Here is a 15,361-nt window from a genome sequence, read left to right on the forward strand (position 1 = left end):
ACCCGTTTATAAATAGGTTGGGTCCGGCTTGGAATTTGTGACCTGTTTAGGTAAATGGATCGGGTTTGGGGATGCTGACCCGTTCATGTAAACAGCTCGACCTGAATTTGACCCGACCCGACCTGATTGACAACCCTAGATCTACCCCTCATTCAAATCCCTTAATCCATCAAACCATTAAAACTCATATGATCCAAATCCATGATTCATATCAAAGCCCATCCAATTAAACCTTCATCTAAACGTCAAGACTTAAACCTTTCAGGCTTTCAGCAATCTTAATTCCTTTTTCAAGGTATGTACAAGTTTGCTAGGTTGAAAACCCGAAAAGGCGACCTCTGGAATTATTTGGTTGGCCCCATCTTCCTAGACGCTTCTATGGGAAGAATGCTCGAGCGCCGGTCGCACACTTCGAATATCGGGTTCCCCATCATCGGGGATTCACTCGGTTGACGCCTCCATCTCAGAACTGGAGGCCGGGAGAGTTATTCAACGTCTAAGATGGGCAGCTTGTTTGACGCGCGCCAGATTAACCTGCACAGCTAAAGACTGGGTCGTCTGATTTTGTCATCCATATCCATAAAAATAAAATGCATTACAGGCCAGAATAGGCCTAACTCTAGAATGTGTTGAAGAAGGAAGGCTATCGATTTTAGTGTCAGGACCAACTCTTGGGTGGCCGGGATTATTCGACGAATAAGATGAATTCATTATTATTGATTTTATAAAAGAAAAATAAAGAATAGAGAACAAATAAGAAAAAGGGGGATACCTGATGAGCTACTCTGAAGTTAACAGAAGCTGGACGAGCACGCTCTCTCTCTAGAAATTCGAAAAAAAGGGAGAGTCTCTCTCTAGAAATTCGAAAAAAAGGCAGAGTCTCTCTCTCTCTAAGAAAATTCTTTGAAGGTGTGAAATGGTCTCAGAAAGGACAAAAGTTCATATTTATAGAGGGGTGAAAAAACTTGCTACCCCGGTAACAATAATTGTTGGAATCAAAAGTTTATTAAAAGTGACTGGTTAAACCGGCAAAGTGGCGCGTTTTGCCATTTTTTGAAAAACAAGGTGGTTTCCATGAAGTAAAAGGGTTTTTAACCGTCTTGGTGCCAAGCAATAAAACCCCCTTTGAGGGTTAAATGTTGTAGTCTGGAAATCAATGGCACCCCAAGGAACACGTGGATCTATCTGGAGTCTCCACATGTCTACTATCTACAAAAAGAAGTACAGGGCAAAAAGAAGATGGCTGAAGTACAAATTTCCACTAAGAGAAAGTACCAGCCCATCTTCTTGGCCTGACATACATCCAGGCTCGAGTCACAAAAAACGGCTGCATATGTTTGGTTGATGTGTACTTCCCAATCATTGCCTGCCACGTGTCATGCTGTAATTGCATAGCCAATCAGGTGCCCTTAAATTAGGGTGACCTCAAAGTACAACAATCAGACCCCAAACACTATAAATAATCCTTGAAATCAGGAGAAAGGTAACTTTTTGAGCAGTGTGTACTATTAGTCTGTGAAAAACTCTCTATGCAATTTCTCTCTCTAAACTTTACTTTCCCTTATTACTCCTAACTAGGTTTTGGCCCGTGCAAAATGCACGGATTTTTTTTATTTATAAATTTTATTACTTTATGGTGTTTCTCCCAAAATCATGGGGTGAATATTAGATCGTGATTTAAACTTTTTACAATCATATCGTTTATGAGGAATATTTTAAAACCGACTTATAACCCGTGCGTTCAATGACTGATGTAATTAATATTATCGTGCGGCGTTGACTGAAGAAGTCTTTGCTCTACCCATTGCTTCACATTGAGGACCAAATAAAATCACAATTCGCTCCATTATTGGGATTCAATCATGCAACCACTTCTTTTCCCACTTTCTGTCGTCCCTACTTTCCACAGTCCCTCTCACCCCCACTCTTTTGTTGTCTTGATATCCCGTGATCTTTATCACAAATAAAACTTCAAACCCTAATGCTAGTAACTCTTGATATGGCTAACTGAATCCGTGCACATTACAAACCAAAAATGGAGATTTAAAACATAGCTAGTATTGTTATATTTAATTGAACCTTTCTCCTGAATTTGGGCAATATCATATTTAAATAAAATGGAGATTTATTTCAAAAAATTGCTACATTCGATCAATTGAATCTTATGTTATTAAAGAAAAAATTTCCCGTTCAATTCCAGATTTATTCGAAAAAAGTTATCCAAAAAGTTTGACCACAGATTTATCGAACATACTTGATATTTTCGAAAATGGAGAAAAAATGAATTTGATCGTGTTTTTATCCATTAACGTTGGATGTGTGAGATTCAGATGTTATCTACTTAAGTTTTTTACATGAAGATGATGATTCACTTTTTAGATGTTCAAATTGAGATGGAAAAAGATAGAATTTTTATGGCAGTGAAAACTGAGAGTTCTAAGCAAGGGTTTGTTACAGTTTGAAACTTTATTAGCAAACTTAAATTTTGTTAAGATTATATTCGGCTTCTAGATAGAAGTAAGATTCTATGCACCTTTCTTAGAATTTAAAGCTTGTAAGTTTCATACTATTTGACCCATTTATTTATTTATTTTGGAAAGTAAAATATAGAATAAATTGTATTGTCAATTATTTGTTACATGCACAATTCACCATTTTTTTCATTTTTATTGTGAGTTTGTGATTAGCTCACTCACCAATGTCAATAATACTTGTTCCAAATGAACGGTAATATATAGAAATATAAATCAATTTATATGTGGAAATATATTATATGACATTTTATCTTTTCTTTGAGATGAATACCTCGAAATTATGAGCTCTCAAATTTCATATGTATCGTAATATTATTTTTTTTAGTTGTGATTCGGTTGTTGTGAATAAACTGAACAAATATACTTCCTCCGTTTCAAATTACTCGTTACACTTTGACTTTCACACTTGTCGATGCACTACTTTGACTACTAATATCTTTAATTATGTATTAGAATAAAGTATAAAATTTTGATTTTCTGAAAATATACGTTGAGACAAATCCAACAACATGTTAATTACATTATAACATTTGATTTTATCTAATAGTAAATAATGCATGGTCAAACCTCATTCATTAATAGTGAAATTTTCAAAGTGTAGCGAGTAAATCTTATAATTTGAACTTTTTTAAAAAACCTATAATACAACTTATTGTATGATTAATACGTCCCTTGGTAAACTTTAAGTTTAATATTATAATCTGTTAATACTTTTGTTTTAATTTGGGTTTAAGAAGAGAGTACAACATGTTCATTTAAGTAGTTGTAATAGCTTAAGTAGGACCTAAAATATCAGCTTCTTGGTATAAATTTATTTTTTAATTAGTGCCAAAATATATGATTAGTAACTCAAATACCGAATTTAGGGGATATGAATTTTTAATTAGTTTCTAAAATGCCGTATTTAGGGGATATGATTTTTTTAATTAGTGCCTAAAATATCGGATTTAGGAGATATATTTTTTTTGGCAGTTTTATGATGCATAAGTAATTACTAATTAATAGCAATCGATTCCCCTCAAAAAAAAAAATTTAATAGCAATCGATCCCCTCAAAAAAAAAAAAATTTAATAGCAATCGATTCCTAAAATTTAGTTGATTTACATTCTATAACAGAGAACTTTCTTAAATAGCTTTCCAATTATATGCCTAAAAAAAAGTAATGCATAACTGAAATATTTAAAGACAAATACACGTGGCAAAAAATTGTAAAAGATATTACAAAGGATTGACACATCAGCAATTCAATTTGCTCTTGACACATAAGCAAATCCTTATTGCTTTATAGTATTATATAGATATAGATAGATAATGAGCCACATACTAATGTATTTTGGGGAAAAAAATTCAGTTTTTTAAAATTCTAAATGTATCTTGCGATACAAGCTACATGAGCACATTATGATTGCTAAAATCAAGCTAATTACGGATGTAACTGTAGCCATCCAATTTGAATTTTTGCCAAGCATTTTATTCTAGACCATTGATCTCAAAAGATGATTGAGCATAAATTAAGCATGGTTTCAAATTATTACCTAATATAGGAGATTACAATTGATTGAAGAAATATTTTATCAAAGGCAAAATTACGGCACACTTATAGATTGACCAATTGAACAACAAATATTCTATCACTACATATCATAATAGTATAGATATGAATTAAAAAAGGATTTAGTAAAGCATATTCTTGTATATTTCCTCTCAAATTTCGGATATGAGATGATATATCAAAGGAAAGTTTTTATTATCGCTTGAAATTAGCAATTTATTTTCGGCTTTCCTAAGCTAAATGATCATAATTGATTTCATGATTGCAATATCCTAGCTATGAAGATCACGACACACACAAGATTCATGTATTTTACCAAAGGCATGACACATCATTAATATTTAAGTTTGAAGTTTATACAAAAGCTTGACACCTCAGCATTTTTAACATAGACATGACACATAAGCAAATCCTTATTGCTTTATAGTATTATATAGATACCTCACTTAAGTTTCGTAGGGGGAGCCACCGCCCAAATCTCCAGGGTGGGCCTTTTTTTTTTCCAGGTTCGGGAACGAAGCTCAGGTTCAGGATTATCTAATCAGGACATCATTGCACAAGTATCCATTGAAGAACCTATTGTGGGATAATAGTATATTTACGAGTCAAGCACTACGTAACACCATCTATCATATGTTTATCGATCGCTTCAATTCAGGTTTTTGTCCATGTATCAGGATATAATGGATGTTATGCATTAGATTAGGATGAAATTGCCAACTCTAGTGACTAGTGACCTGAATAATGGGTATAATTTTTTTCCCCTTTCGAATGCATCCACGACCATGAAGTCACCACCACCTCTGAGAACCAAGACAACCACCCGTCCACCATTCATATTGTCTCTTCTCCCCACCACCTCCACCATGATTCACAATCTGTATATATGGTAGGATTATTATAAGTAAATTAAAAGTATGTAAGGTTGCCTTATTCTTGAAAAAATTTCAATTTATTTTTAATAGTTTTGACTTATTGTTTGTTGCTTATAATTACAATTTCATAAAAAAAAAAATCAAAAATAGTTTTTAGATTTTATTCAAAATTTCACACAATATTGGTTAAGCAAACTTAAAACAAATAAGGTAATTGGTCTCAACACCCTACACTATAGTGTGGGTGCAGCAAAGAGCCACAATTATGGCTTATAGCCAGAACACCCGAAGTACGGACATGGGTTCAGTCCGTACCATAAATGAGGTTGGTGCTCAGGATTCTCACTGGATTCTCTCCCCTTCCTTATTTTTTTCTTTTTTAACCCTAATTTCCTTACTCAAACAAAAAAAGGCATGTGCCTTCATTTTTTCCTTCCTCAGTTGAACAAAAAGACTTTCTTCCCTAAATTCCTTATTACTTTCCCAAATTCACTCTTTCTTCTGAAATGAACCCTTCTGAAGACTGAAATCCACATAACAATAGTTAGCTCAACTTCATCTTCAAGTTTCAACAAGAACTCCAATACTTGTTTAGGTAATGGTAGGATTTACTATCGACATCGATTGTCTGCAGTAGTCCAAACTATTTAAAAGTTCAACCACGATCAAGGAAAACGCCTCTATGGCTGCCCAATATCTAGCACTCGACAAATAGCCGGTGAGAATTTGGATCACTGACCTTATTTATGGTACGTACTGCACCCACGTCCGTACTTTGGAGTGTTCTAGCTATAAGTCTTACTTAGGGCTATTTGGTACACCAACGCTATAGTTTAGGGTGTTGAGGCCAATTTTGCTAACAAATAAAGACAATATAATTTTGAAAAGAATTTACTTCATTAGTCTGAATTTTAATTTTGTATCTTTTAGTATTTTAAAAAAATTGATTATAAGTTGTATGTATAACTAGAACATGATTTTGTTGATTAACTTTTATTAAAGAAGTTGGTTGGTTTCTATGTATGAAATAATATTATTTTATATCTTTCTTTTAAATTAAAAGCTCTATGTAGGCATAAATAAAATTTTTGAGGTATAAGTGTGTTATAGGAGATCGAACTAAAATGAGTAGAACAACGAAGTTTTAAAATTTATAAGCATGATTTTTCCCTTTCCAAGTTATTTTGCAAACAACAATTGTGGCATTATATATTGAAGAGCAGGGGCGGATCCAGGATTTCGAATTTGGTGGGGCACCAAAAAATCATAATATCATATTTTAAAACAATGCAACACTTTAATCTTCACAACCTTAATAAATAATATTAAGTATTCAATACTATCTCCATTTTTAGTATATTTAACATATTGACTTTCACATTCATCAGCAGATGCAACTTTTATTTCAATTTGTTACTAAAGTTTATAAAAAGCTGATATAAATTTTTTTAATGTAAATAGAAATCAAAACAAAATTTTAAATAGTAAAATTTATTTTTAAGTATTTGCAAATAAATTTTGGTCATAATTAATATATTTTAATAATGTCGAAAGTTAAATGGTTGCATTTATTTGTAAATGAAAGAAGAAGTAATCGTTATATCACAAACAAAAAAAATGGTTAAAATTAGAGGTAGAATTCAGGGAGATGGATACTATTTAAAATATGAAATGAAGATTCAAAATGGAGAAGAAAAAAAATGCTACAATAGAGAAGAGAAAGAGTAAGAAGTAAAAAAGGAAAAAAAAAACAAAAGCAAATAAGAAAGAAAAGGAAAAAAAGAAAAGAAAAGAAAGGAACAAAAAAAAAAACAAACAAAAAGTGAAGGTTGGGGAGTCGAACCTGAGGCGGCAGCAACAACAATATTTTATGAAACTAAGAGAACTACTGGACCAAGTTGCACTATATGTTATTTTTTGCGTGCGTTTAAATGTTAACCTATTGTAAAAATCTATTTGACCGTTAAAAGTAAAAAGAATCCGATTTTTTTTTGGTGGGGCACGTGCCACCCAGGACCCTTAATAGGTCCGCCCCTGTTGAAGAGGTGTTATATGATCTACCTTATTAACATGAGGTTGTGACTTAAAGCATGCTTACATCTACTTACTTTGTTAGCATGTACTTATATATGCATATATATGATGATATGACGTCGTGATATTTGCGAAGAAGAGGGTGACATGTAGCAAGTTTTCCCCATACATTGTAATAATATATATTGATATTGATACGATCGCCCAAAGTTCTTACCTTATGCAAACTGTTGTGATTCTATAAGTTTCTCACATCAGGCCAAGATATGTAACAAAAAGTAACAACAAAATGAGGCCGGCCATAGGAGTTGATATTTTATCGCCGATTCCGTGGTCTTTTATAGGGTACCATTACATCCATTCGTATATTTCAAGCGTTATATTGCTCACGAAAATGGAGGTCTTTGTAACATACTTCACCCCCTCCAATAGATCATACTTCCATTCTCTTAAACTCACTGAAATTCTCCATAATTCTTAACTCTCTACTATCTTTACCATAATTCATTTTGTTTAGTCCAAAAATTGCCCAAGGGATAATATTTGATTAGGACATCGATAACTAGATTAAAACAATATAAATGGGAATAACTTATCAGTTAATTATCCTTTGTGTATAGTTTAAAATAAAAAAGATTCACATTTTTAGGAACCCAACCCTATGAAAATGATTAGAAATGGGTATAAATTATGGTTATGATGGTGATATAGGCCTAACTATATGCATATGCAGATGTGGACTGGACTAGACAAGACTATGCAAGCAGAATGGACTAGACTTTGAACTTACAGGTGAGCAAGCAGACTAAATTCAAAAGGATTTCATATGCTAGCTTCACTAGACTTAGGGGGGATTGGCTTCGCTAGACTCGATGATTTGGGGTTGCTTGTAACAGCCTGCACTTCCAAGCTGCTAACTGATCACACTTAACATACACAATTTCAATTAACACTTAATAAACCTCGAATAAAATATTTACTCGCGCAGAAACATAACCTTTTTACACGATCCTAGACCTGTGGGTTATGGACCCACAACATAAAAAATTTAAAACCAATAACAGATTACATAATATCTTTCTCAATTCCCAAAACATTATAATATTTTATTCTCAAATAAGGATATATACTCCTAAATACAATCTCTGAATAACTAATCTAATTATAATTTCATAACCAAACTCTTCCTTCTTGATACATTCCGAGCTTGCACCACGAACCTGCAATTACAGAAGAGAAATACAAAACAAACCAAAACTAAAACGAGCGAAAAGCCCAATTTCTTCACTTCAGTCTGTCAAAACGGTTTTGATTTACAAACGTTTTTCATATAAGAAACTAACTTGGTAATTTTTTGGAAAATAATTTATCTCTTAAATATATCGCTGGCATAGCTCAATCACTTTACAAAAAAGTCTAGCAAGTAACGACTTATAACATAACATAATATTCAACCTTTTCTGGTCTTAACTGCACTTATATCTCGATGATTTTTCTTCACCTGTAACTTGCCCACTTTTCATATCAATTCATAAGCTAAGCCAGCTAAATCAATAGAGAAATCATTTTATCATCATTATACTCAAATCATATTCCAAGAAACACAAATATTTTCGGACACCTCCAATAACAAAACAAGATCATATTCCACAAATCCGCACATGAAGATGCATCTATAACATGGCGATGACTATAAACGATATATGATATCTAAAAATCAATATAACACACGCACATATATTTAAATAGATTTTGCTGAATATAAATCTTAACTTGATAAGATACTCATGAAAATAAACCCAAGAACATTTATACACAACCTCCAAGAATCATAACTTAATCTCCATCTTGAACTCCATAAATTATGTCCATGAACATATCAACAACAATAAAAAGAATTAGAACCTACACATGATTTTCCTATATGGAACCTAATGTACTTTTATATGAATATGATCCTCTCATCCTCGTGTCTTTTATTTAATCTCAAGTATTTAAACAAATTCATCTTACTCTCTACACACTAGCTTTAATTTCATCCATAATAGAAGTCATCAATATCCATTCTCAAACCAATCTCACATGCTAACTCTAAATAACCCCAAGTTTGATTTATAAATGAATATTGTCAAACAACAAATTAATTTTTTTTGAGGGGAAACATCAAAGCTAGCATTAATCAAGGGACAATTGTCCATCAAAATATAAGGAGCCACTTCCAGAGGGGAATGGTTCTCCCAAATCTGTTCCACCCCAAAAGGGGTTAGCTTAGCTAAATGATGAGCCACAAAGTTTCCATCTCTTTTCACATGAGACAAAGATAGAGAATAAAAACTAGTACAAGTAGCTAGAATATTGGACAAAATATTATCTAAATCTATAAGAAAGACAACATTCTTCGAAAGCCTTTTAATAATTGTTTGACAATCCGCTCTAAAGGCGCTCTACAACCTTAGAAAAGAAAATTTTGATCAGGGTGAAAATTAGTTAAGCATGCCGAGAAGATAGAGCGGGCGCTCTACTCCCTTAGAGGGGGGTGCTCTCGAGCTAGGATATTTCCTCCCTTATTTCAGACCCCCTTAGAGCGGGCGCTCTAACCCACTTAGAGCGGGCGCTCTATACCTGTGCCGCCAATTTTATTTTACTTTCTTTCGTAATTCACTTAACTAACCTCCTCACTATAAAAGGGTGGATGTTAAGAGAGAGAAGGGGAGGAGACATCAAAGTTTTAATATTCAGTTAGTTCATCCCCTTTTAGAGAGAGAAAGTGCTACTTTTAGAGAGAGAAACTTGTAATTTTGCACATTTAAGCTAATATCAATTTAATTCCTTCATTTCATTTGATTTAGTAAGTCTGAATTACTTGTTTACAACATTTAATTCTAGCTTAGTTTTAACATAAAAATTTCATGCTTATGGTTGATTACATGATTTTTGCTCTTGATTCTTGATTTTAGCTTTACACTTGCATTAATCTTGAAATTTTGACAACATGTTCATTGTTCAATCCATTGTTGCTTCTTTTTCTTCTTCTTCTTTAAGATTTGCCATGAGTGAGTAATTTTCTAGCTGGAGGTATGAGTTGAGCTACTTGATGCTTCAATTGCTTAATGAATTTAGAGTGAAGTTGTGAGCAATTATAACTCTTGATTCTAATGAACCTTAGTGAATAGCTTGATCACCTAGAATATAAGGGAATTTAGAGTGTATTTTTCATGCTAACGAGGGATAGAAGGTGTGAGAAAGTATTCTTGATGTTCTTAATTGAAACCTCAATTAAACTATATCATAGCGAGAGCTAGGTTAAGGATAATTGAGAGGATCTGAACAACTTGGGAAAGAATCTTAGAATAATATAAATCAAGATTAAGAGTGCTTAACTGCAAGCAAATTCATTCAAGATTCTATATCAATTGAAGTGTTAATTAATAAGGCTCATAACCTCTAGTTCGTTCTTGATTGATAAATTCTCCTTTATTTGGTTGTAGTTGGTACTTGGTTAGGAACAATAGATTCACTCACCTTACTTGGTCTCAATCTAGTCTAGCTTTCACAATTGATTAAACTCACCTAATCATCCTTATCGTGGATCGATACCAAACATACCACTAGGCTATCTCTAGGGTCTATTTGGTTATAAATTTTGTTTGTGTGGTGGACTTGCTAGCCCATAACGACCTAGTAAAAATCCCTCACCAAATTGGCGTAGTTAAAGTGGAGATACAATGGTTTATGTTTTTCAATTGTGTAAGAGAGTCTAGTTCCTTCTCAATATTGTGAATATTACTTTATCTTTTGAGTCTATTGTATGGTTTTTACTTGTTTGTGTGTTTTTATCCCTTTTGAGTCAAGTTAGCATATGCACCACAATAGATCTCTGTCCGTTACTCCTTTTAGCCCTGGGTTTGAAAGGAATTTTAGAAAGAGGCGAGCTCGAAGAGCTAGGAGTGTTGGTGATCCAAGTAATAGAAGTCTTAGTCCAAGATCTAGCCCAAGAACTCAATAACCTAGGATGGCTAGACCACTTAAGGAGTTAGGTACCCCCGGTGCATTTGAGCCGACTTGTGAGATTCGACCCCCCACCACTAAAGCCAATGATTTCGAGATAAGACTGGCTTTGATGCAACTAATTGTGAGTCATCCATTTTGCGGTATCAAGCATGAGTCCCCTCATAATCACTTAAAAGAGTTTGAGAAGTATTGTGACACCATCAAGGTGAATGGAGCTTCACAAGAGGACATTAGAATAAAATTGTTTAAGTTCTCACTAAGGGGCAAGGCTATGGATTGGCTAGACAAGGAGGTTAAGACTAATTCTCTCACATCATGGCAAGAAGTGACTTTGGCCTTTCTCCAACGCTTCCATCCTCGTAGGATGATGGCCGAAGCATGTGCTAAGATTCAAGGCTTCCATCAAAATCAAGATGAGACTCTATACGATACTTGGGAGAGGTTTAAAGAGTGTCAAAGAGAACGCCCCCATCATGGCATCCCTAAATGGCTCTTCTACCAAACTTTTTACGTTGGGCTATATCCTTCTTCAAAAATGAGCCTTGATGCCGGAGGGTCCATTATGAATCGCAATGAGGATGAAATTGAGGATATATTCTAAGATGTGGTCCAAAGCTACCATACTTGGCAAGAGGGGGAGAGAGAAGGCACAAAGCCAGACAAGGAGAAGGTGCAAATAGTGGAGTAAGGAGACATGGTGGAGAAGATCTTGGAGGGAATCAAAAGCATCATGGACACGCCACCAAGCAAATCTACTCCGGGTGCATCCACTTCACTTGTTTCCAAAGGCAAGGCTAAGGTAACCCCTTCTTCTTACAATATGCCTAGTGGTACAATATTTTGCACTATTTGTGGAGAGTATGATAATTTAGCTTCTCATTGCAATCTCTTGAATAATGTCTCATATGTTGATCATGATGATGAATGCTCTGAAAATGATTTTGAGCAAGTTAATGCTTTGAGTAGTGACATGAGACGTAGAATGGAACATGGACCTAGGTTTGGGGGACTAATCATGGTCAAAGGAATATGGGTCCTAATAATTTTCATGGCCACGGTATGGGAGTTGACTTCCATAACCAGGGGGCTTTTAGGGGGTACGGGAATTTCCCTACTCCAAATGCCTATGGTTATGGGGGTCAAAACCCATACCAATAAGGGAATTATGGTTATTAAAACCAAAGTTTTGGCAACTATAACTCTCCTAATGGAGGCCAAGGGAAACTTAGGGGAAATTTCAACCCCAATTATGGTGGGAACCACGGGAACATGGGGAGGAATACTAATCAATTCGCCACTTATGCATCATACAACCCCCTCCCGGTTTCAACAACCGAATTGCCTATGTGAATCAAGGACCATTCAATGAAAATCAATTTGGTCAAGGTGTGAATCCCCCTTCCCAATTTCCTCAATCTTCAACCTCCGACCTTAGGCTTGACTCAATTGTTAGTCAAATGGCCCAAAACCAAACTCAAATAAAGATGCATGAGACCCAAATAACATAAATTGCCAATGCACTTAAAGGGTAATCATTCCAACCAACCCTACCTAGTCAAGGTCCAGAGCACTCAAAGCAAGTCAATTCAATTGTGACTAGGAGTGGGAAATTAGTTGGAAATGAGAGTGATAGTGTGCCTATAGAGTCAAAGAAATCAAGCAAGGATGAGGGTGAGGTTGAGAGGGAATATGAGTCCACTAAAGATGAGAGTGAGAAAGAGCCTTCCAAAGAGAACCCTAAGCCAATTGAGAAGCCTAAGCAAATTGAAGTAGAGCCTAGACTCCCTTACCCCCGAGAAATTTGCTAGGAACAAAATGGATGTTCAATTTTGGAAAATTTCTTGAGATGTTGAAACAACTCCATCTTTCTATTCCATTCACCGATGCCATAAAGAAAATGCATATCCACTCCAAATTTCTTAAGGACATCTTAAATGGTAAGAGGGAGTGTGATAGCATTGAGACCATAAGCTTACCCAAGAATTGTAGTGCCTTGATTCAAAGGAAGATGCCTCCCAAACTCAAGGATTCAGGTAGCTTCTCAATTCCATGTGCCATAATAAGAATGCAAATTGAAAAAGCTTTGTGTGATCTTGGTGCTAGTGTTAGTGTAATGCCCTTGTTCGTCTATGAGAGACTTAGCTTGGGGGACCTTTTGCCTACTAATGTCACTCTTCAATTGGCCGATCGATCTTTGAAAATGCCAATTGGTAAGATTGAGGATGTGCCATTGAGAATAGGGAAGCATGTTTTCCTGGTGGATTTTATAGTGCTTGACATGGATGAGGATAAGCATGTCCCCATCATTTTGGGTCGACCCTTCTTGGCTACCGCTGAGGCCCTCATTAATGTCAAGCATGGAAAAATCACATTCAAGGTGGGCTACTACCTTTGATTTAAATGATTCCATGAAATATCCCTCAAGTTCTTTGAATGACAAGTGCATGAGAATTGACACCATTGATGGAATTTTTAATGATATGCATGACTTTTTCATTGGCACTAACAGTCCCTTGGAGAGTGTTCTTTTGAATTGGCCAAAGATAGGTGCTCAAGCACAAGAGATGGTAGACATAGAAGCATGGATGGAGATGAAGCCCTTATTGAGGAAAAGCATGAGATGGTCGATGTGGTGCTAGGTCAAGAAGAAATTGTGCAAGCCCTCGAGGAGAAGCCACTCAAACGACCTCCTAAGGTAGAGTTGAAATATCTACCTTCCACTTTGAGGTATGCTTTTCTTGGTTCCAAGGATACATTCCCCGTAATTATTAGCTCTTATCTCGATACTAAGCAAGTTCACAAGTTACTTGAAGTTTTGAGGGCGCATCAAAGTGCCATTGGCTATTCCATTGATGATTTAAAAGGAATTAGCCCGACACTTTTCATGCACCATATTGAACTTAAGGAACTTGCTAAGCCATCTATAGAGAGGCAAAGGAAACTCAATCCCTCTATGGGAGAGGTGGTCAAAAAAGAAATTTTAAAGCTACTTGATGCGGGAGTCATTTACCCCATTGTTAATTCTAGGTGGGTGGCTCCCGTACATGTAGTCCCTAAAAAAGGTGGTATGACCGTGGTGAGGAATGAGAGAGGGGAACTCATTTCCACCAGCACTACCTGTAACACCCCGTCCTTCTACTACTAAGATACTAAACAATATCTAATCAAGAAGTACTAAAAAGACGTTAGCGAAAATAACGTCGGGACGTTTATGCTACTCTAAAACAGTAATTAAAGATAATTCCTCAAACCAAAGTTTCATAGCTTAAAAAGGGAATTAATATCCGAGATCACATCATAGTTCTAAAATAAAGAAATATCCCAATTATATCATATTATCAATCCAAAAACTATGAGACATGCAAGTCTCCCGATAATACTTAAATAAAACTAAATATCCTTGAAATCTATCCAAAAGTAAGTCTCTCTATGGTCTACATAGAATTCATCTACCAAAAACAGTACTAGGAGCTTCTTCTCACTACAAACTCTCACTCTGCTAGCCCAAGCAGTCACAAGTCTAGCAGTCAGTTCCATTTGCAAGGATGTATTAAATAGTTCCACAGTCGGTGGGGAGTAACTAGCAGTTCTCCCAGAACAAGAGTGATCAAAGCACGATTCAGAATTAAATTATTAAGAAAGGAAAATCATGCAATCATTACAACAATAGCATGCACCTAATCATAAAGCTCATAGGTAAAACATGTGATCATCAATAATAAGTAAACATGATATAGTGAGTGAAACAATTCTAATATATATAAACACTAGGGGAAAAAAACAGAAGGGCTGCGCAAGAAGGGCTGCGCTTTTGATATAAGCGCGGCCCTATTTTTGAAGGGCTGTGCTTTTTTCAAACTCGCGCAGCCCTACTAGCTGCTATTTTTTTTTCGATACTTCCTATGCATGCGCGCCTATTCTCTTTCATTCCCACTTTCCCTCTTTCACTTCTTACCCCAAGTTGTGCGAAAATAGCGAGCACCACCACCACTACTTTCCCTCTTTCTCTTCGAGTGTTGCACACCACCACCACCACCACTACTTTGCCGTAATTCAGCACACACACCACCACCACTACTTTGCTCCACCCATTCGAACACCACAATTCGCACCACACTTTGCGCACCACCACAATTCGCACCACCACCTTGCGCAGCACCCCCCACATTGTGCCCACCACCTTGCGCACCACACTTGCGCACACACCCTTCTTAGTTTCTTCTCTTTCTTCTCTTCTCTTCTCTTTTCTTCTCTTCTCCACCATTTGAGTGGTTAATTAGGTATGGATTAATTTTGTTTTTAAGTTATTTTGTTTTTGTTAATTGAATTAAATGGTTAATGTGCAATGTGGGTTT

The sequence above is a fragment of the Beta vulgaris genome, chromosome 1 (genome assembly GCF_026745355.1).
Source record: "Beta vulgaris subsp. vulgaris cultivar EL10 chromosome 1, EL10.2, whole genome shotgun sequence".
Lineage (NCBI taxonomy): Eukaryota > Viridiplantae > Streptophyta > Magnoliopsida > Caryophyllales > Amaranthaceae > Beta > Beta vulgaris.